The 22843-nt window shown below is 36.2% G+C and overlaps 1 long non-coding RNA gene across 2 annotated transcripts in view; it reads right to left on the minus strand.

Moving 5' to 3' along the window:
- LOC148126370 (uncharacterized) overlaps positions 1 to 20824 on the minus strand; it is a 313275-nt gene extending 292451 nt beyond the window's left edge. For both annotated transcript variants that reach the window (XR_015742616.1, XR_015742617.1), the window contains exons 1-2: positions 20739 to 20824; positions 18321 to 18386 (exon numbers count right to left, since the gene is read on the minus strand). This is a non-coding gene — a long non-coding RNA (uncharacterized LOC148126370). The remainder of the gene's footprint in view (positions 1 to 18320; positions 18387 to 20738) is intronic.
- Between the last annotated feature and the right edge of the window lie 2019 nt (positions 20825 to 22843).

Genomic DNA, 22843 nt, shown 5'->3' on the forward strand with positions numbered 1-22843 from the left:
TGTAGTTTTCAGGAGAGGAAATCCAACATTTTCCTTTATTCATTAATTATTTCTATGCAAAGATAACATTTGTGCTTTCGCGAATGATATTTAGATTTCAGTTCAAAAGATACTTGATCAATCTCTCCTAAGATTGGAAAAAGTCTCAGTTTTCTCCTATGAAATTTCTGAGGTTAAAGAATTCTGTTTTTCAAAGGAATAGGAGGAATAGGAAGTGTAGTGAAGATAAATAAAGCATATATGGAGAAGTTTTAAATTGGAAGGGTTCCATCACACATAAAAAAGGCTGTCCAATTATTTAAAAAATCTAATAAGTTATTTCTGATTATGATACCAGGAGGTATTTTTGTTTACTTTTTATGTATAAAAACATAAAGCAATGTTTCCCCTTTGTTTGTTCTGCCAGCTGATTTCCAGATGTTTTATTCTTGGGCATTTCAATTTAAGTATAGTAAAGTTTATGATAAGAAGCGGGTGTTCCCTTCCTTGCCAGATTTTCTCTTGAACTGAGCTTCTTTAGCCCAGTGTACAGATAGGAGAATATCCAACACACTAGAAATCATAGACTCCTTTGTCATTCATCCAATCTACATGCTTTGGAAACTGGACCATAGCCAATCCTTTCCATGCCCAAGCAGGCAAACTTCTGCTTTCTGTACATCTTCTGCATGTTCACATTTAAGCATGCTGCTCTGAAGCCTCTCCTCAGTCTGAGCCCTAGAATAAGCTGAAGCAAAGAGGTTGCATGGCAATAGGTTACCTTCAAGAAAAGGCAAGTCTGGCTTTGTTATATCTATAGCAGAACAGCTGTTAGACAGGATGCCAAAGGCTAATTGCCTTTTGTAAACTAGAGGAGACTTATTTGGGCAAAACAATTTGTTTTATTAATGATTTTAATGGATCTGTTGGATGCAAGAAATACAAGATCAGCAATTTGCATAAGTGAAATGAGAAGTTGATTCCCAAGACAGGATTTCACAAAGGCGGTTTTTGAAAAGCTCTGCCAATTGTCTCCTGTCTTTATTAAAGCCTTCACATAAGGTTGAACAAATGTTTTATGGAAGTCTTACTTATTGTTTGGTCTGCTTTAATGTGCAACTCTATGGAATCCACTTATGGTCATGGTTTTACTTTATATGATTCTACTGAAATATAATGCCCAGAACAGAAAAGCAAAGCAAGTAAAAATATAGCATTAGAAGAACAGTCTAAATTTAATTCTCTCTTCACAGCTTCTATTGTATATATGGAGAAACATTACAAAAAGAATCTCACATTGTAATTTAAAATAAATAGAAACTGTTGACAAATTTGCCTGATTGGGGTATGGATAATTCTTTGTTGAAGGGGAGAGAAGAGTAAAATGGAACTGGAAAAGGAAAAGAAATTGACTTACTTGAGTTCATAAAATCTTATCCCAACTTTCTTTAACATGAATCCCTCCAGATGTGTGAGGCTCCAACTCTTCTCATGACTGATCAGCTCTGATTCCACATTGCTCAGATTAGTGAGTGAGTTGGAAATTTATTATGACATTTTGTGACAGGTACCACTGGTAGTTTATTCTACAACAACCAAATAATTAATCTGAGCTGAAAATAATTTATTGATAGTACAGACAGCCAACTGCTAACAATAAAGTTACATATGCTAACTCTAAACCAAAGGTCTTAAGCAGTGGTCCCCAACCTTTGTAGCTTGAGGGGGAGGGGAACTAGTCTGTGCAAGTGGCAGGCCAGCACATCCATGTACACACATGCAGCCCTTGTGCAAATGGTGGGCTGGCATGTGCACACATAGCTCAATTTGCAGAAGTGGTGGACTGGCATGCACACACATGAATCCCCACCATCCCACCACTCACACAAGTTGAGCTGTATGCATGCTCTGGCCAACCACTCATGTGCTGCACTTCTGAATATGCCATAGCTCAGTAATGGGTTATGGTCCAGGGATTGGGTCCTCCTGGTCTAAAGGATGGTAAGAAAAAAGAGGTCTTAGTCAAAATGCCACCAAAAGAATTAATTCCAAGAAAATCATCCAGGTAGATTAGTGAAGCCATAGCAGATCAACTGATCCTCCCTGATTCTATGAAGACATATCCAGCTTCTGGGGATCACCCCCCAAAAAGAGATGAAGTCAGTACATATATTTGGACTAAAAATTGCACCTTAATATAAGCTATTATTTTCACTCAAATATTCTCCCATTGTTCAAGCATGATATTATATCCAAAGTTCTTTGCCCATTGAATCATACTACCAGTATGCTTTATATGGTCATTCTCCAAGTTCAATTTCAATAACAATTTATAAATCTAAATAAACATAAATATGTTCATCGCTATCACACTTTAGGATTTCCAATTCATTTTTCACAAAATCAAATCTATTTCTCTTTTTGTCTAGTTTCAATTGTAAATCTTTCAATTGTAAATATGTAATGACAAACACATTATTCTGATTCCAACATTTATTTTAACCTTATCATACAATATCATACCATAAATAGCCATGCCATCCAAATCTTAATTCATGGCGCTCAACCTGGAGTAATCACTCACTTTGGAGAGTCACCCAGGAAAAAGTGCTTTCTGAAACCAACTGTCAATGAACAAAAAATCATGCTATGTTGGAAAAATCTATTGATTGATTATGTGTGCCCAAGTTGTTGCCAATGTCTAGCAACTACATAGATTTTCCGCATGACAATCTGACAGCAAAGAATTAGAAATTTTATATTATCTCTTAATTACAATCTAGAGGTAGCCCACATTTTTGCAGCGTTGATGCAGCAAAAACTACATTTTATGAGTGGCTAAAATCAAATCTCCACTATCATTACACTATTAAAGCCGAGGGAACATAGTTCATAACTATTATGAATCTTCAAGACCCTAAAGAAAAATAAAAGATGTCTAGTGAGAAGAAATTTGCAGAGTCATCTGAATAAAGGTGCAATATTATGCCCACTCAACTGGAAATAAGTTCAATGGCCTTCAGCAGAACATAGTGCACTTCTATATCACTTACCTTTCCATTCAGCAATCTCTCACAAGCAGTTTGAAACCATCCATGCTTACCTACATTTTTACAAGCTCAATTTGTTAAGAACACACACTAACCAACATGTTCCCTGTAGAAATAGATGAGTAGGAGAATGTGAAAAAAGGTACCAAGTGTTCTGAACTGCTGCTTGTAGAACAAGTCTTTCATCATTACTCCAAAAAATCAGGAAAGAAAATATGTTACTATTACTCCCTCCTTAAATCCCTATATTTTGCTCATAGTATTCATTTATCAACTTACATATGCAGTAATCCTAAGCAACTACTTTGGAGCCAGCACCAGATTTGGTAGAGAGATTTCAGCATAATTTAATGTGAGCATAATTTAGAACAAGATTTCTAATGTGAGCATAAATATAAACCTATGAAGTCCTTGGTGCTCATGAGCATGGTTTGCTTGCATACATTTCACTACCCAACTGGGAACATCCTTAGTACTAGGGAATTTGAAGTTTATACTGTTTATATACAGTAGCCCTTACCTTGCATTGTTGCTGGGGGTATGCTTTTTTCTTTGGTAATTCCTTGATTAGGGATTTTTTTTTTCTGTTTATTTATCTAGTCTCAATCCCTTCTTATCAGAGTGTTGGCTGCTGGAGAGAATCAGTTTTAGTTCTTTCATTTTCCTCTTAGCTTTTTGTTTTCTCTTTTGAGTGATGTATAAATGTGGCTGAACCCTATGTTTCTTCTGAGGATTGTTTTGCCTGAGTGACAAGTTTCCAGGAATTCCCTAGTGGTTTTGGATTTAGCTTGGTCTAGGATGCTCACAACTATGGTTGGGTCTGTCCATGTGTGGTGAAACTGAAGTCTTTTTAGGATTTCTTCTGACTGCTTCTTGATATCCATAGATGCACTTTGCTAGTCTCCTGCTGTCTGCCTTACATAGTATCTGTTGCAGTGCTTGCACTGCATATTGTAGATGAGTACTGTTTCTTCTACTAGGACTACTGGGTCTTTTGGCTTGCTTTGGAGGCTTTGGTGGGTTTGTGTGCTACAATAATGCCCTGTGATTGTAAAATACACTGCTCAAAAAAATAAAGGGAACACTTAAACAACACAATGTAACTCCAAGTCAATCACACTTCTGTGAAATCAAACTGTCCACTTAGGTAGCAACACTGATTTACAATCAATTTCACATGCTGTTGTGCAAATGGAATAGACAACAGGTGGAAAACAGAGGCAGTTAGCAAGACATCCCCAATAAAGGAGTGGTTCTGCAGGTGGTGACCACAGACCACTTCTCAGTTCCTGTGCTTTCTGGCTGATAGTTTGGTCACTTTTGAATGCTGACGGTGCTTTCACTCTAGGGGTAGCATGAGACGGAGTCTACAACCCACACAAGTGGCTCGGGTAGTACAGCTCATCCAGGATGGCACATCAATGCCAGCTGTGGCAAGAAGGTGTGCATAGTGTCCAGAGCATGGAGGCTCTACCAGGAGACAGGCCAGTACAGTAGGAGACGTGAGGAGGCCATAGGAGGGCAACAACCCAGCATCAGGACTGCTACCTCCACCTTTGTGCAAGGAGGGACAGGAGGAGCACTGCCAGAGCCCTGCAAAATGACCTCCAGCAGGCCACAAATGTGCATGTGGCTGCTTGAACGGTCAGAAACAGACTACATGAGGGAGGTATGAGGGCCTGACGTCCACAGGTGTGGGTTGTGCTTACAGCCCAACACCATGCAGGACATTTGACATTTGCCAGAGAACACCAAGATTGGCAAATTTGCTACTGGCACCCTGTGCTCTTCATAGATGAAAGCAAGTTCACACTGAGCACATGTGACAGATGTGACAGGGTCTTGAGCTGCCGTGGAGAATGTTCTGCTGCCTGCAACATCTTCCCACATGACCGGTCTGGCAGTGGGTCAGTAATGGTGTGGGGTGGCATTTCTTTAGGGGGCTACACAGCCTTCCATGTGCTCACCAGAGGTAGCCTGACTGCCATTAGGTACCGAGATGAGATCCTCAGACCCCTTGTGAGACCATAAGTTGGTGCGGTTGGCCCTGGGTTCCTCCTAATGCACAACAATGCTAGACCTCATTTGGCTGGAGTGTGTCAGCAGTTCCTGCAAGATGAAGGCATTGATGCTATGGACTGGCCCACCCATTGAGCACATCTGGGACATCATGTCTTGCTCCATCCATCCACACCACGTTGCACCACAGACTGTCCAGGAGTTGGGCGATGCTTTAGTCCAGGTGTGGGAGGAGATCCCTCAGGAGACCATCTGCCACCTCATCAGGAGCATGCCCAGGCATTGTAGGGAAGTCATATAGGCATGTGGAGGCCACACACACTACTGAGCCTCATTTTGACTTGTTTTAAGGACATTACATCAAAGTTGGGTCAGCCTGTAGTATTTTTTTTTCCACTTTAATTTTGAGTGCAACTCCAAATCCAGACCTCCATGGGTTGCTAAATTTGATTTCCATTGATAATTTTTGTGTGATTTCATTGTCAGCGCATTCAACTATGTCATGAACAAAGTATTTAATAAGAATATTTCATTCATTCAGATCTAGGATGTCTTATTTTTGTGTTCCCTGTATTTTTTTGAGCAGTGTATTTTTTAATGTATGGCAGTGTTGTCATTTTCATAGCAAAGATAGTTGTGTTGTAGCGAGTTGAGTGTTCAGGCACTTTTTGATAAAGTTGAGGGGGTAACCATTTTGTTGGAAGATGTTATATAAGCAATGCACTTCCCTTTTTTGTTCTGCATTTGTGCTTGCCTGAATAATGTTCCTCCACAGCTCTTCTTGTAGGAGGTTGGGTTGTTATTTTAGTAATGGAACACTTGGTTAGTGTGGATGGTTTTTTGATAAACTTGTCTTTCTAATTTTATACTATATCCTTTGATAATGAGGATATCCAGGAAGGGTAGTCTGTTTCTTCTTCTTCTTTTCTTCTTCCTTTGTGAATTTTATTCCTTTGAAAATATTGTTCATTGTTTCATATGAGTTCTCTAATTGTTGGCTATATACTGAATCCATACTTTAAATTGTGTTCGTAGGAGTGCTATAGTTCTAAATGCTGCATTAAGGTCTCTACTATAAGTCCTGAGAGAGCTGTTCCCATGGGTGTTCCTTTGATATGTTGTTCATTTGACCATCAATTAAAAATAAATAGTGAGATAGAGATTGATGAGGTCCAATGGTTATGGGTATTTTGGTATATTTGATTAGGTCAGGTTTGTGCTGTGTAATATTTTTGCCATGGTTTCTTTGACTAATTCTATGTATATGGATTTAAAGAATGTGATTATAACATAATCTTATTTTCTTCTATTATTAAATCTTTATTGAAGGCACTGCAGTGGCCATTTAATAGTATATTCATTTTTCTCTGCATTTCCAATCATTTTGTAAGTTCTTTGCCAATGTTGTATGTTGGGTTAATGATACAGTTGGTTAATGATACAGCTGGATGAAGAAGCATGTCAGAATTGTGTGTTTTGGGATGTCCATAGAGATGTGGATGGATGGGTCCACTGTTTGTCAACCACTGCTGTTCTTGGTTTATGTTTTGATCTTTCTTGATTAGGTTGTAAGGTTGTCTAGTTTCTGTATTTGGTTGGTGACCACTGAGATATAGATGTCTTTGTCTTCCAGTGACTTTTTGTATGTATTGTGGTTTGGCCTTTGTCTGCCAAATTCTTCTGGTCTGATTGTTTGCCTCATATTTTCTTGGGTCTCTGTAGCAAGTCCTGTGGTTTTAAATGCTACTCCCAAAGCTGCCAAGAATTCTAAATGATTAGCATCATCTATGTTATAGTTGAGGCCTTTCTGGGAGAAAATATGTTGTGTGGTGGATAATGGGAAGCTGAATATATTGACTATCCATTTGGGTTTAATTACTTCTTTGTTTGAACAATTTGGTTTGGAGATTTGTTTTTCTTTTTTAGCTTGTCTTAGAGATGTAGTCTTGAATATGGCTGTCAGCATTTTTTGTGTCTTCTGAGGTCATAGTTTCTTCCAACTATTCCTTGAGGTTATGCTAGGATTTGTTTAGTTTGATGTTTGATAGTTGTTTAATCAGACAAATTCAGGCAGAGCAAACTACTGCATATAAACAGAGAGAAAACCCTATTCCTTGTATTGAAAATGTTACCTAGTCAGGTGAAAAAATTTCTGCAAGAAAACCAGAAAGCTCAGAGAGGCACCAAGAACTCCAAAGTTCAACACTGAGCTTCATATAGTTTCTTCTATCTATATAAATCAACCAAATCATAATGTGTTTTTTTTTACATTCCTCAATGGTTCTAGGAAATGTTCATGGGGATGGGATTATCTCTGTTATTAATATAAAAGTTTCAGTAGAAAGGAAATATTTGAAGACAAGTGTGCAAAGCATCAGCAATAATAATTAGTGACAGAAAAATCCATAAATTCAGCCAAGTCTGTTCATTAAAAGCAAGAAAAGAATACCAATTTCTTGTTATATTCATTGCTGAAGTCATTTAGACAAGATCAAAGCCTGAAGAAAGAAAAACCTATAGTAAAGGCTTTACTGACAGCAATTCATTAAAAAACATAAATTAGCACTCCAGTTCACCTCCTCTATTTTATATACACTATTGATTTTCATCGGATAATAAAGAAAAAACTCACCATCTCATAAAAATCAATTGTCAGAGATTATTCATATGTTTCATATGATCACACTTAATTGTTGCTAAATAAGGGCAGCTTCTTATGCTACCTTGAATCTATCAATTTCCAACTATAAGAGATCATAACAGACATACTAGGTGGATTTACAACAGTATCCTAATTCAGATATCACACATTCTGAGATTTTACATTTTAAGGATATTAAGGAGGTAGAGACAAATACTGTATCCCGCCTCTCTTAATTACCTGACATATATGTGGAAACTATTTGTAACAAAACATCAGCAAATGTTTTCAGTCATCCAGGTAGAATTGTCTGGATAACTGAAGCATGGCAATTGTACTTATTTTTTTGTTGGGTTGAGCAGTTTTGCTGCTTATCCTAGCAGCTTCCTCATTCAGGTTCATTGAGATATTGCTGCACATTTTGAGGAAGAAACCCTGAGTCTGGTACAAAAGGTTGGTGCAGGAAGAAAACATTCCAATGACTCTCTACCAATTTGATCTAGCTGAGGAAGCTGCTTAGATGAGCAGCAAAACATTTCAAACCAATAAGAAAATAGCTCCACTTTCCAGTAACCAGGCCATGCAAACAAGTGAATTCCCATCTGCAGTACATAAAACCATGGCCTTTCTGGTCTGTGGAAAAACTTTTTTCCATAAAAAGAGATCACTGGTGCCCAAAAGATTGAGGGCCACTGCCCTGGAGCATTTGATCCAGGAGAGAAGGAGGGAGGGACAACAAGTCTATCTTTCAGCCTCTACCCCCTTCCCCCTCCCTCTCATTTTGTAAGCATTTTTGTTATGTTAAAGAAATAAAATCATTTTATTTTCTAGACCATTCATTCAAAGTATAAGAAACTAATTAAATGGATTGAGACATGGAACTTCTGCAGACTTTTAATTCTTCTACCAGATATTCATTTTAGGTGATAGTGAAAGATTTATGCTGGAACTTTAAACTGAAGAATATTTGTGTAATAGCACAGAAAAGACACACCTAAATCAACCAATAGGGCATATACTATTTCATATCTATCAGCTCAGAACAACAGATGAGATCTAATAAATATAATCAATAGACAGCAGGGACAGATAAAGAATCATAAAGAGAATAAAAGTATTGCAGCAATTCAATCTCTACCTCCCACTCCAGCACAATACAAGTCTTGTCTACTGTTTCTTTTCAACAAGGAGATTTTTCTAGGATTGAAGCTATATAATTTCTTGTAATGGATAGTGTTTAACTAAAGTGTGCTTTGTCTGACTGATAGGAAAGTTTTGAATAATATTCTTTCTCACTGATTGAAATATATGCATACAAACAGTATGTACATAACAATCATATAATTTCCTTTTAAGATGTACAGTATTATTAAAAGCACAGAAAAGAGAAAAACAGCAAGCACTATATGCTAAAGGCATGCTATGACAAAAGTAAGGGTAAATATAGATAAATTTAATTAACTCCAAAATAATTCCTATACTTTTTATAACTTTCTGTTTTTAAAACTCAACCTTATTTTTAATACACCCATATTTTGTTCCTTATTCATTCATTTATTTTAAAAGATTTATATAGCTGCTCATTTTGTAACAAAAACTCAAAGTGATAGACAGCCAACAAACAACAGAAACCCCCAAACCGTAAAACAAAAATCAATAACAATTTAAGTTATCTTGGGGTTTCACTTACCAATATATCCACCTGCCATCTTGTTGACCCCAACATTTACAGGTGCTCTTCAATTTACAATCACAATTGGAATCAGAATTTTCATTGTAATTTATTGGAGTCAAGTCAAGTGGGGCCCAATTTTATGACATTTTACAGGGGTCATTAAGTGAATCACCACAGTCATTGAATGAATTATGGGATTGTTAAGTGAATCCAGCTTCCCCAATGGGTTTTTTTTTCTATAAATTGGCAAAACAACCTTGCAAATTGTGAACTCAGGATTCTGCAACCAATTATAAATATTACCTGGGTGCCAAGGACCCAAATTAGAATCACATGACCAGGGGATGGTGTGATGGTCATAAGTGTGAGTACAGGTTTATAGACTACCTATATAATAAGAACTAAACCTTCAAGGCTTTACAGAAGGCAAATAGTTGATAACTTCTGCATCTTATTAAGAAAGATTATTTACTAAAATAATATTTGATTTTTTTTTTACTTTCTAAAAATATAAATTTTCTATGCCAATTTTGTTGTTGTTATTATTGTTCTTGTAACACAAGCTGAGCAGCTATTCAAAACCTTTCATTCTATACATCTGTTAGGCATAAGAAACAGGACCTTTTTCTGACAGAAAGCCTATGTACAGATAAATATTTAAACATGGAGATAAATATTTAAATTTACTTCCATACTTTTAATGGGAAAATTGCTTTTTTAATTTAAAACAAGATGTATATTCTAGTTTCACTCATTTATAAACTATTAATGTTTTAATTTGCATTCTCATCAGAAGAACAGGAGACAAATTACTACTTTTTTCCAGACTTTGAAATGTTCCTTAATTAAGTACTGCTTATCATTGCATTACGTGTTATCTAAGTTGGAGGTACAAAACCAGTGGCAGTGACTCAGGTCCTCATGTCTTACTTAATACAATTTGGTGGTATGGATAAGAAAATAAACAATTTACATTTGGTCCTATTTTTCTCAACTTTGGCAACTTTGAAACACGCAAACTCTGTCTCTCATGGCTAGGGAATTCTAGGAGTTGAAGTCCATATGTCTTAAAGTTGTCAAGGTTGAGAAACACTACTCTATTCTCACTTTGTCCCAAGCAGTATTTCTTAAAAGAATGGCCCCAAGACCAAATGTGTTATGCTTTGGGGGAAACACCACTTGAAGCATCCATACTTCAAGAAAAATGGAAACTATATTTTACCTTCCATCATCTGATCTAGAACTGCGGTCACCAACTGGTGAGCTGTGGCTCATTGGTGGGCTGTGAGAAAATTTTGGTGGGCCATAGGAAAATCTCACCCCCAGAGCACCCCCTCAAAGCAATTAATCCAGGTTGCACAGAAACTTAAGACTGCACCACCCAATGGTCCGCGGGAACCCTCCCCCCCCATTCACTCCTCATCCGGAAAACTTGCCTACTATATTGCTATTTTTCCTTTTTCTGACCATCATCTGTTCTGCTGTGCTGGGAGATTTAGATTAGCTAGGAAGCAGGAAATGGTTGGATTTCTTGCTTTCTAGCTAGTCTTTAGATCTTTGGCTCTGCTTTTAATCACAGCTGAACCTCCCTTAGGACTGAAGGTTCTATTATTCAGTACAGACTCACAGCAAGTAAATTTGAGAGACTGAGCTAGCTGATGGCAGATAATAGATCACTGAATGATTCTGTGAGCAACTCAATCTGCCTGCCTGCTTTGCCTAATTTTGGGTAAAAGTTGCCCAACTTTTTTATAAAAAAAGTTCAATATTTATATAAATATTTATGATATTTACATACAAGCCATGCCCAGCCAGTCACATGAGCACCAAGCCACACCCACAAATTAGACCACACCCACAGAACAGGTTAGTGGTCCCTGGGATTTAAAATTATGAGTTTGGTGGTCCCTGAGGTCCAAAAGGTTGGTGACCCTTGCTTTTGAATTCCCTGCAAGATCCCAGGGAAAATTGTAGGGGATGCAGCCCAAGAATCAAGTTAAAGAAAGAGCAGAAGTACTGTAGATAGCAAATTTTTACCACTGTATCCAATAAAGCCTTGGCAGTAGCTTAAACAATAAGAATTTATAGTTAGGGTCACAATTTACAAACTATAATGTGATTTGCATGCATCCATTATTGCACAGTATGAGAATCAGACTTTATGGATAGTTTAAAAAGCCATAGTTTAAAAAATCCTAGCTCACTGTCATGTGTAAACAAAACCATATTTTAATATTGTATGATAGAATGTTTTGAACCTTGGCCATTTTAAGATGAATAGACTTCATCTCTCAGAGGCTGAAAGGTTGAAATGGAAAATCCTGAGTCACACTGCTATATGAACATTGCATTATTTGTTGACTAATTCTCTGGTTGCATTTAAGTACTATTGTTTATGCAAACTCATATCCCAAAATGAAACTGATAAGCCATCATTTATCTGACTTCATTCATCTATTCCTCTATTAGTTCGTTCTAGTCCATGGGTGCCAAACTCGCAGCATCACATTGCCGTCATTGGTGTTTGTCCCCTTCACAGAGTTGGGGTAGGTGTGGCCTGTACATGACACATCCAGCCCATGGGCACTAGTTTGACACTCTTGTTCTAGGCTCATAGCTTTTGTTTTTAATCAGTGAATGTCCTCCACCCATCAGCTTATTATTCTTCTCACTACACATTTTACCACAACACTGAAATATCAGACAAATGAGGCTTGGGTTTCCATAATGGAAATAGCATATTCATAGTATCTCTAAATCGGTTAAATAGAGTGTTATTAATTAATCAATAAAATAACCTCAGTTTCATTTCTGATTTGAAATAAGAATTTTGTCTGGTTAAGGTAATAAGCTACTTGACCTCACTAACTAGATTTGTATTGCGCCTCAGTTTTCTGCTAACTCAAAACCATGAAAGCAGATTTTCCCTTGGTGGTGTTAATTCACTTGCATTGTCAATATCACTTGGAGCAGAATGAACCTGAAACTCCTGGGATATTTCTGTAAAGGGAAAGTATCCTTCAGAAAGTTGAATTATATCTGTGGGACTCCATTACTTCCCCAACTTACCTACCAGATGGCTGCTCTGTTTTATTATGGATTATCTCTTAATTGAAACATCAAAACACTTCAAAGGAATACATAATGGTACCTATGCTCCAGAGCTATAAGCCATATGCCTAATTCTATGGTACAGTACTAATGTTTTCTGTTGCTTTCTTCTGTTACCATTGTTACATTCTGAAAAAGCTAATAAAGTAGAGGGTTTTTTAGACAAAATTCCTAGCATTTAGAAAGTTAATACTTCAACTTATTGGCAGAGCACAATATTTTTATGTAACTTTATTTTTTTTAATCAAAGAACAAACAGCATATGTTCTTCATTGTCCAGAGGCTATTGCTGCATAAAAATCACACTCATAGCAAAAACATGGGCCTTCTGTGTTTATAGTCCTACATGATGAGATGCCTTATTTTCTCTTTATTTATGAATGGAGGGAAGGTAGAGCTAGGCAATCACCTCTATTCACTTTCCACATAAAAGCTAAAAGAACTTTTTAAACAGTTTAAACTCACAAACAACCAAAGCAAAAACAGATTAACTGAATTCAGTGCACACTGTATTTGTTTGTTTGCTTGCTTGCTTTTACCCCCACCTATCTGCAGTATTGTACCCCCTAAAATGGTAAAGGAATTTGTGTCTCTTCCCTTTCCCTCACTAACATTTTCATTGGGGTTAGGATGGAACAAGAAAGGCTTCTGTGGGCCAGTACACCACAGGGCTGCGTGTTGAGTCCCTTACTCTATACTCTTTATGTGCATGACTGCATTCCCACTCACACTAGTAATACTATTGCTAAATTTGCAGATGATACAACAGTGGTGGGACTCATCTCTGGGGTGGGGGATGAGTCTGCCTACCGAGATGAGGTGGATCGGTTGCTTTCATGGTGGGGAGACAATAACTTGGTCCTCAACACCAATAAGACCAAGGAGTTTATAGTGGATTATAGAAGGAACAGATCAGACATCCAGCCCTTGCTTATCAATGGAGACCAAGTGGAGCAAGTGGCCAGTTTTAGGTTTCTGGGTGTTACCATAAAAGAGGACCTGACCTGGGGTGCTCACATTTCGGCACTGGTCAAAAGGGCCCAGCAGAGATTATACTACCTGAAACTTCTCAGAAAACAACAACTGGATGAAAAACTGCTGGTGACCTTCTATCACTACACCATAGAGAGCATTTTAACTTACTGCACCTCTGTATGGTTTGCCAATTGCACAGTGGCAGATAAGAAAGCACTCCAGAGGGTTAACATCATAGCCCAGAAGATTATTGCTTGCCCTCTCCCCTCTTTGGAAGAGCTTTATAGGTCCTGCTGCCTTAAGAACGTTCAAAACATTCTCAAAGATCCATCTCATCCTGGGAACCCATTTTTTGAACTAATATCATCTGGCAGATACTACAGAATAATAAAAACAAGGACAAATAGGCTGAAAAACAGCTTTTATCCCAGGGCAGTAGCTCTTTTGAATTCTGCTGTATAGTGCAGTATTGGTGCAGTGTTGGGGGTTTTCGTTCAATGTGTAGAGGGTGAAGGATGTGTGTTTGTGTTTATTTTCATGGTCATGATGTGCACTGAAGATGGTGTTTGATTTCATTGTACGAGGTACAATGACAACAAAATAAACTAAACTAAACTAAAACAACAGCGCTCCCACTTTGCATGCTTAAGTCAGGGAGCGGGGACCCAATATTACCCTATATTCATTTATTGGTGCCAATTAATTAACAATAAGAGTCAGCAATAAGAGACAAATCTTTACACAAAATTAAAACCTAATTTCTTTTATTATTTCTTTTAGTCACAGTTGCTAATGCTAAATTGGATTGTTCCAATTATTCAATTGTGAGAAACAGAAAGAAGAATGTATGCCTTTCTGTGATTCTGTGTTATACATATACTCCTATTCAAATTATTGTATCTCTCTTAATTATATTTTTGTAGATGCTTATTTGAGTGTGGAATTTTACTGCCACCCGCTGTCAATTATTCAAATGCTTATAGAATTTATGTCTTAACTAAGCAGTATATTCAAGAATGTGTGGGGTATATCCTTTTTTTTCTCTCTCACTGCTCCTTCCACAGCAAAGCAAAGAATTTTTTAGAATAACAATTAGAAACTTGGCACCTGTAATGTGTCAGAGCTGCTATGTTATAATTCAAAGAATGTGTCTGAGTCAAACCATGTCTTTCTTTTTCTTCTTTTGTATTTGCAGTAGTTGAAAAGCTATTGTCTCTGCATTTTGATGCCTCTGGTAATATATGTGCCTGTAACCAAATATCTTTAATCAAGATTCTGTGTAAGACCTCTGTAAACTAGGGGCTCTTGTTCTTGGCTTATTCAAGAACAAGAAACCAGTGACTCCTTGAAAATCTAGCCTTAGAAATAATCAAATAATTGTTAAATCCTCTCTACTTGCTGTTGTTTCTTTGGATTTTTATCACATGATGAAAGTGGGTTTTTTCATCTTGAGGAAAGCAACATTGTTATCTAATAGGACTTTTTGTCATGTGGATTGCTCTTGCCTATATACTGATGTTGATTTTTCATACCAAAAAGATGCCTCAAACCTTAATGTTTTGTTCTACATCTTTTGTTGTTCTGTTTAATTAGAAACAGTGGACATTGGGACAGAACAGTTTTCACTGAGACTATTGTACTTCCAGGGGAGAAAAATTCTGCAAACAAGGACAGCTAATAGAAGTTTGACAGGAGAGTTCAGTAAAGGAGTTGAAAGGGTAGGTCTCTAATGAATCACCTCACTAAGTTGACAGTATATCCTTGTATTCTGTCTGGTAATAATTTGTTATATATTTCCAGCAAGAACAAGTATACAGCAATGCTAGAAGAAGAAAATGTAAGAGGATTGCAGGAACAAGCCGCCACACTTCAGTTTTATGAAGATTCATTAGAAGGCTACAACAGAGGCTGACAGAAGCAGCAGTTCTCCACAAGAGAAACATATAAAGAGCAAGGCCAGCAAAGGAGAATGATAACAAAAATATTTTGTTGAAAACTTGGAAATCACTTTCTGGCTTGTGCTGGAGGGGGAGGCAGTGTGTTTCAGGCTCTGAATCTCTTAGGAAGATGTGAGATGGCAGTGAACAGAAGACAAGAAGGTTTAAGAACTGGGGGAATGCAAATATAACTTGAAAGAGGTCACAAATAAAATAAGTGGAAAAAAATAACTAAACTGGGGTTGGATAAACCATTTAATAAAAAATCTGAATGAATATTAACTCATAAAGATTATGAACCATTGTCCTTATGTTAATGCTCAGAAGAAGGAAAATAAGCAAGCTGAACTTGAATTCATATTATAGGACAGTAAAATGATGTCCTAGATATAACTGAGATCTGGTGGGATTATTCATATAATTGGAATAAGTGAACCTAAGGATACAATATTTCTGAAACAAAACCATAACCAAAAGGACTAAAAAAATAGGACTAATATTATATGTTTCAAAGTATCCACATAAGCACAGAAATTCAAGGGAAATGATTCTGCCATTATTCTTGAAAGTCTCTGAGATAGCAATGTTTATCTCAGAGGCTTTCTTAAGAAGAAATAAAATTTCACCATTGTTGGCATCTGCTGCTGACCATTAATAAAGAAGAAAGCAAATTGTTGATATTTGAAAAAAAAATTAAGTAGTAACAGTGATTATCTTGACATCTTTGTGGGAACAATCTCTGTCAAAAATGGAAATCTCATTAAATTCCTGGACTTTTATGCTGACAACTTCATCTTTCCATGTATCAGAAAGATGGGCTACTGACAGGACAGTAGTACATCTTCAAAGGATCTCTTTTTCAGATTTTAACAACTGGACAATCTCATAAAGAGAAGACATTCTGCTAACACTAAGGTGGAAGCTAAATTCCCTCACTATTAATAATACAGAAAATGATTCTTTAGCTGTGAAGAAGTTATCTGCAAATGTCAGATGAAATCCAGCCCTGTGTTGTAAGTCAAAGTATAGCATATAGAAATGGAGCTAGCTATTTCGTTCCTCACTTCACTTTTGATGCTGTCTCCTCCATACACAGATTTCCTATTATTACTATGAAGGGTGCTCCCCAAATCATTGTCATGTGAGCCCATTTTTGCATACAGATAGTCATGAGCAATTAAGGTACAGGGTCTAAGGCAAAGACTAAAAAGTAAGCTTGTGACAAAAGCTAAGGCAAATATAAGGTTAGAAAAAAGCTAACCTCAATCCCTGATCTATCCAGGTATTATAGTATCAATAACAAGAGTAGATGTGTTAGAACTGCAAAGTGCATTGAGAAACAACCCCCTCCCCCAAAAAACCATTATTATTAGCAATAATTAGGTACTCTTTCTATGAACATGTCAAAAAGCCACTTCCAGAATGTTAGTATGTGCACAGGGATACCCCATCATGTGTCCTCTGCTAAAGTTAGCTATTTTGTTCAATATCCCCTGTACGATGTAGTAATGCCACTCCCTGCCTGAATGTGTCCTATGTGTTGCTGCCAATCCTGCCATCTTAGTTTTAAGCCATGTGATCCTAGATTAGGGGTGTCAAACTCGTGGCATCACATTGTTGTCACATGATGTATCACGACTTTTTCTCCCTTCGTGGAACCAGAAATGGGCATGGCCAGCATGTGACACATCCGGCTCATGGGCCACGAGTTTGACACCCCTGTCTTAGTTAGTCCACCATAATATTCCCTTCCTGGATGATGCACTGAAGACCTATCAACTTCGTTACCACATAATCACTTTCTCCTGTTGTGATGAGATGTGTGGTGAATAGCTTTATACAGAGTTTACTATGCATTAGCCACAGGAATCAACTATCCCAGAGGTTTTGTAAAAGAACATGCTAACATAAATCATAGATAGCAATCACACCAGATGAGGACTGATATAAGTAGAAGAATTATATTTGTAAGAGATATCTCTCTTTTATTCATATAATCTTTGCTCTTCCAGCATAAGCCATATTATGTACAAATAGCTTCTTATGTTAACCATTTTCTTCCTGTGATGTTCATTTTCCCTATTTATTCTAGTTTGCTTTTTATAACTTAATAATGAAAAAACCCTGTGGGAATAGGAGTCAATAGTTAGGCACAGTTGTTTCATCTTCTCAAATTGGCCTTTATTGATTCTCACTTAGAAAGTCAGAAAAGATCACAGGTAGGTGTTTAGTGAGCTTTTCATCATCAAATCCATTAGCACTAAACTCTGGCTACTACTAATGAATCACTAGCATGGCATTATAACCAGTCAGAATGGTGACAGAAGCTATACTTCAATATCATGGAGAAGATTTCCAACTCAAGTTGCACTGAAAAAAGTGAAATCCCAGCCAGTTGTGTGGAGCTTCCCAGGAGCTATTCTAGGAGATTGTGCTCCAGCACTGACAGCATGACCAGTATGTGCCAAGTGAATTAAATTCTTTCCCCTTCCCTTTACAAAAAGCCTTTGAATTCATCTTAAATACGTGAAAAGCCTACATTTTCCAATAAATGTCATACCTTGAATAAATTTAGTCTAATCACCTTTTAAAGATTTTGCTCTGCTTGAATAATGAAAAAAGGTGATATAAAAATGGTATGAAACTAGTATGCCCCAGGACAGGTTGCATTAAGTGTAATTACATGTGCTTCAGCAGCTGCAGCAATGTGCTGTGAGAAAAACTTTTAAGGTGACATAAGTTAATTGAACAAGTTCTAACAGAAGAAAACAGAGTGGGGTGGAGAAGGAAGGGAGGAAGGAAGTTGGTTGATCTTAATTTTTCAAGCTGGAGAATGTAAAAAACCTCTAAAAGTAGCAAATAGGGAACACATTTTATAATCAAGAAGGAATAGAGACTGTTATCTTTCTCTAGGCATAAAGTAACTTCCTTACCATGAGAGAAAACATCTCATGCACAGCAGTCTTATGATGTATCAGCATATAAAATAGGGCAACCATCTGTAAAATAAATCATGGTATTTCTTTAGTGATATTGATCAACATGGTATTACTCAGAGGGAGGGAGAAAGGAAAAGTAATCTTCAGTCTCTAGCATTAATGACAGCATCATAGATTTATAATCAGTGGGCTTCAGAAGAAATCTCAGATTCTGTTATCTTTTCCCTGTGGAATATGCAAAACTGTGAAAAAGACTTTTGCACTGACATTTCTTTAATGAATACAATGCTTTCTGCCTCAAGCAGCGTGAGGACTATAAGAAGAGAAGACAGCTTGTCTAGAGCTACTCTCTCCCTATAGCTAAGCTTTTAGATGGTATATTCTTATAACAAAAAGTTGGAAAAGAATAATTAAACTCTCAAAAATGTCTCTGCAACACATGCATGTACATGCACATTTTTGGAAAAAGGGAATGTGACATGGACATATTGGTTTTAAGAAAGACAAATAAAAGTATATTTCTATTTAACCAACTTAAATTTAATTTCTCTGAAGAGAAATTGTCCTTATTTGTAAGCAGAATATTTTTTTAAAAAGACAACCCTAGTGCTTTAAAAGGTGACACTAGTTCACCTGCAAATGTCATACTTTTCTGAATGCATGTGGCTTGCTGAAAAAATGCTGAAAAAAGACATTCTGACCAGGATTATTCAAGCTAGGTTAGAAAGGTGAAAATAATGAGAGTATCTACTCAACAAAACAAATACAGATCAATCATGATGATGCAAAGGACACAAGGACCATACACAAGCCCAAGGACACAGAGTTCCCAGAAGGTCCCTGTGAAACAGGTAAATATTTTCATTGTAAATGTTTGTAGCTAGGAACCCATTGGTTAAATGATTATGTGCCATCAGGTGGTGTTAACAGTTAGCATATTTTTTTCTCCATGACAATCTGTTCCTGATCTAGTTTTTTAGGTCTTCCAATGGCACACACATTGTCACTGTAACTGAGTCCAATTTTCTTACTTATTGTCTCCTATTTCCTTCCACCTTTTCCAACATTACAGCCTTCTGTCAAGAACTTGGTTTTTGCATAATTGCTTTTTTGGCAGTCCATAATATTCTCAGGAGTTCATCAAAGTACAAAAGTATCAATATTCTGCTTCTTCAAAGTCCAACTTTCATTTCCATAAAGCATCCCAGAAAATATAAGCTTGCATGATTTGTGTAAAGCCATATTACTTTCTAAAGATCCTGCATCATCAGAATCAAAAGCTTCCATATTGAAGACCTTTATATGCAATATCTGATTGCCTACAGCACCAACATAATTAATACGACACAGGTGAAGAGATTGTCAAAATAAAAAGTATATGTAGTATATTATATAGGTATGGACCAGTGACCAGATAAAATATAATTCTAAATCAGAAAGAACAGCAGATGATTACTACTTTGTCTTGATTAAACTTTGGATATTTAATGAATAAGCTAATGAAATTATAAACATAATGAATTGAACCAGCATGAAATCTACAGAAACAATCTCCTGAAATCTATCTTCAATGTTCATGAAAGCAGAAATCTTTCTTTCTTGAGGGTCATCTCTGGTCAGCCATCATTGAAGTCTTGATTATTATCAAGCATATTTTCCTCTTTGTGTGGGAGGGGAAACTTCATTCAGTGATTCAAAATGAATTCACACACATATCAGGAGATGTGATTTTTTTTTTCAAACTTTTTCCCAACTTTGGGAAGGAATGAGATTGTAATTTCCTTTCTTTTCCTAACTTTTTTTTTAATATCCTACAATGTTGTTCCTTTTCTCATGGTACTGCCAACATTTGTGCTGACCTAACACATTAATAGAAATGTATTTAGTCAAGAATCTACAAGATCCTGAATTTCATCCACCTGTCCTTTTTTCATGATCAGGACTTTATTTCTATATGCATTGTTATTTACAAAGAAGGGCATTATTTTTACTGATTTTCAACAGGGCTGTTTAGCCAAACACACAGTACACATGTGCATGCACACAAAAGAAAGGGAGATTTGACAGAAATCACCTTCCCCATCTTTCATTAGGTCAAAAGCCCTATGAGAATGAAAAAATACCTTCTAAATGTAATCCATTGTCAACTTTTTATAAATATGTTACTCACATCATCTTATTAGAAAATTAATAATAACACAGCAGCAAATTTCCTTACAGGCATTCAGGATGAGGGGGAGAGAAAATTATTCTGAAAATTCATTTCAGATTTCTCCTTTTATTGCTTATCAAGGGACATTATAGAAGCTTGTTACCTCAATAGAACAATATTTTATAAAAAGAACATGGAAATATTGCTGTGTTGATTCATTCAGAAAAAAATCTACTGACTACATTTAGATATTTACATACCTTTGTATGGGAAATTCTTAATAATCTGTCATTCTTAATAGGATGTACTGGTTACTTCTTCTCTAACACTAATTCAGTCTCTGCTCTGATTCTGGCTTTAATTTAACCCTGGTTTCCCATTACAAAATATATTTATAGTAACATGGATAATCTGGTTTCTTGATTAGTGTACACAGGAGCTAGTAAACACAGCTGTTTATAAAGGTACAATTCATCTCATTTCATCTTAATTGATTTTCCAAGTCCCCTTTTATTTGTATAGCTCAGCAAAGTCTTTAATTTCAAATGTTTCAATGTGGGAGATCAGAAGATATTTGTTTGTAGTATATTGCTCAGTCATTCAATTTTTACAAGTGAAATACTAGAAATGTTAAATAGGGCATATGGCATAGAAGATATTATAAAATAATCTTCAGAATAACCAAGTAAACAGGTCCTGTGCCTTTTGTTTTAAATCATTCACTGGGACTTAGAGACAAGGTTTAATTTAAACTAAGACATTCCTGGAAGATATCTGTAATTCCTTTATCCTAATTTCAAACTAAAATGGATAATTTGTAGTCATTCAGTGCAGCTCTACATGTGAGTCCTGGCTTCTAACATAAAGGAGGAGAGGGAACAATAAAAAGTCAAGATTTTGGCTGTAGCAAAGCCCTACCCCTTTTGTTGCATTTTGTTGCATAATACATGTGGACAAGGGTGGGCTTTACTCATATGATCAGGGCCACCATCTTGATTTTTTAAAATCCCATTTACTCCACAAACCCTTCTACAACATAACTTATTAATTTTCATTTCTATTTGCTATGTGATGACAAAATATTATTTATACTCATTGCTACTAAAATATCCTGAGCCTGTTTATCTCTAATGAATACAACACTGACATTAAAATGTGACATGATGACAAACAGGTGGACAGGGTTGTAAAAATCTTGAAATATTTTTACTAAATAAGATGAGAAACCAAAGTGTGAATAACTAGAGCGAATACAGATAATCAAATAATGACCTAAGTCAGTGCTTCTTGTATGGCATATTTTCATCCATTTCTAAGTAGTGGAGAATTTTATAGGGTTATCAAATTGAGTTGTTCCAAGCTCCATAAACCAACCATGTCACAAAAATTGTGTCTGTAACCATATGTAAATTACAGCCACAAAAAAAAACCCTGCCAATAATATATTAAAGAAAATATAATTGTAATTGTTTATCTCAATTGGGTAATATTTTGGTTTCCCAGAATAGGATTTACACAGTCAAATCACAAACCCCTAGAATACAACTTTTGAGGCAAAAATTCACCATTGTTGTCTTAGAACAGTTCTAGATTCTGCTTGTAACTAACACATAACTAACTAACTTTAAAACAGGTGTGTCACAATGTAAATGTACACAATTTACTTTAGGTTTTAAATAATTTTTAAAATCACCTCAATTTCTTCCACTCTCTAGAGCAAACCCCATCCCTACTTTTGCTGTGGCTAATATACTAAAATTTTGCTTAAAATATTTTCCCTGAATTTAAGATGTCTACAAAATCTGAGAGAGAGAGATTCTCGCCATTTTGAAAGGATGCTGATATTTTAATCAAAATAATTACAAAAAGATTGCTGGTAGAATTGTTAACACAGACTTAATGATTTTTTAACAAAGACTAAACTTTTCAGTAAAAGTGTCTGCCATGAAAATATTGGCCTTTAACAGACACAACTGCTTTTAGTAAATGTTTCCATTGCTTTTTTTCCCCTTCTATGCCCCATTCATTCCCATTGATCATCTATAAAAGCTCCCACAATTTTGTACCCAATCTCTGTCCTAAATACTGGTCAACTTATTTCTTTTTTTTTTAATTTAGCCAATTGTACTCTACCAAATGACATGGCACTGCTACATATGATCCAAAACTTTAATTTATTTCAGGTTTTCTCAATTTGGTATCTTTGGTGGGCAATATTTACTGGAAATTCTGGAAGAATTTTATTTTGTTTGGTTTTCTCAAACATACACTTGCACCATAGCTATAATTCCAAAAATAGCTGGCTCAGAATTATGTAAAGCTTAATAAACCCAATAATAAACTAATAGATTTAAAACTGATAGGA

Source organism: Pseudonaja textilis, chromosome 3, assembly GCF_049901715.1.
Source record: "Pseudonaja textilis isolate UNSWEBS1 chromosome 3, rPseTex1.2, whole genome shotgun sequence".
Classification (NCBI taxonomy): Eukaryota; Metazoa; Chordata; class Lepidosauria; order Squamata; family Elapidae; genus Pseudonaja; species Pseudonaja textilis.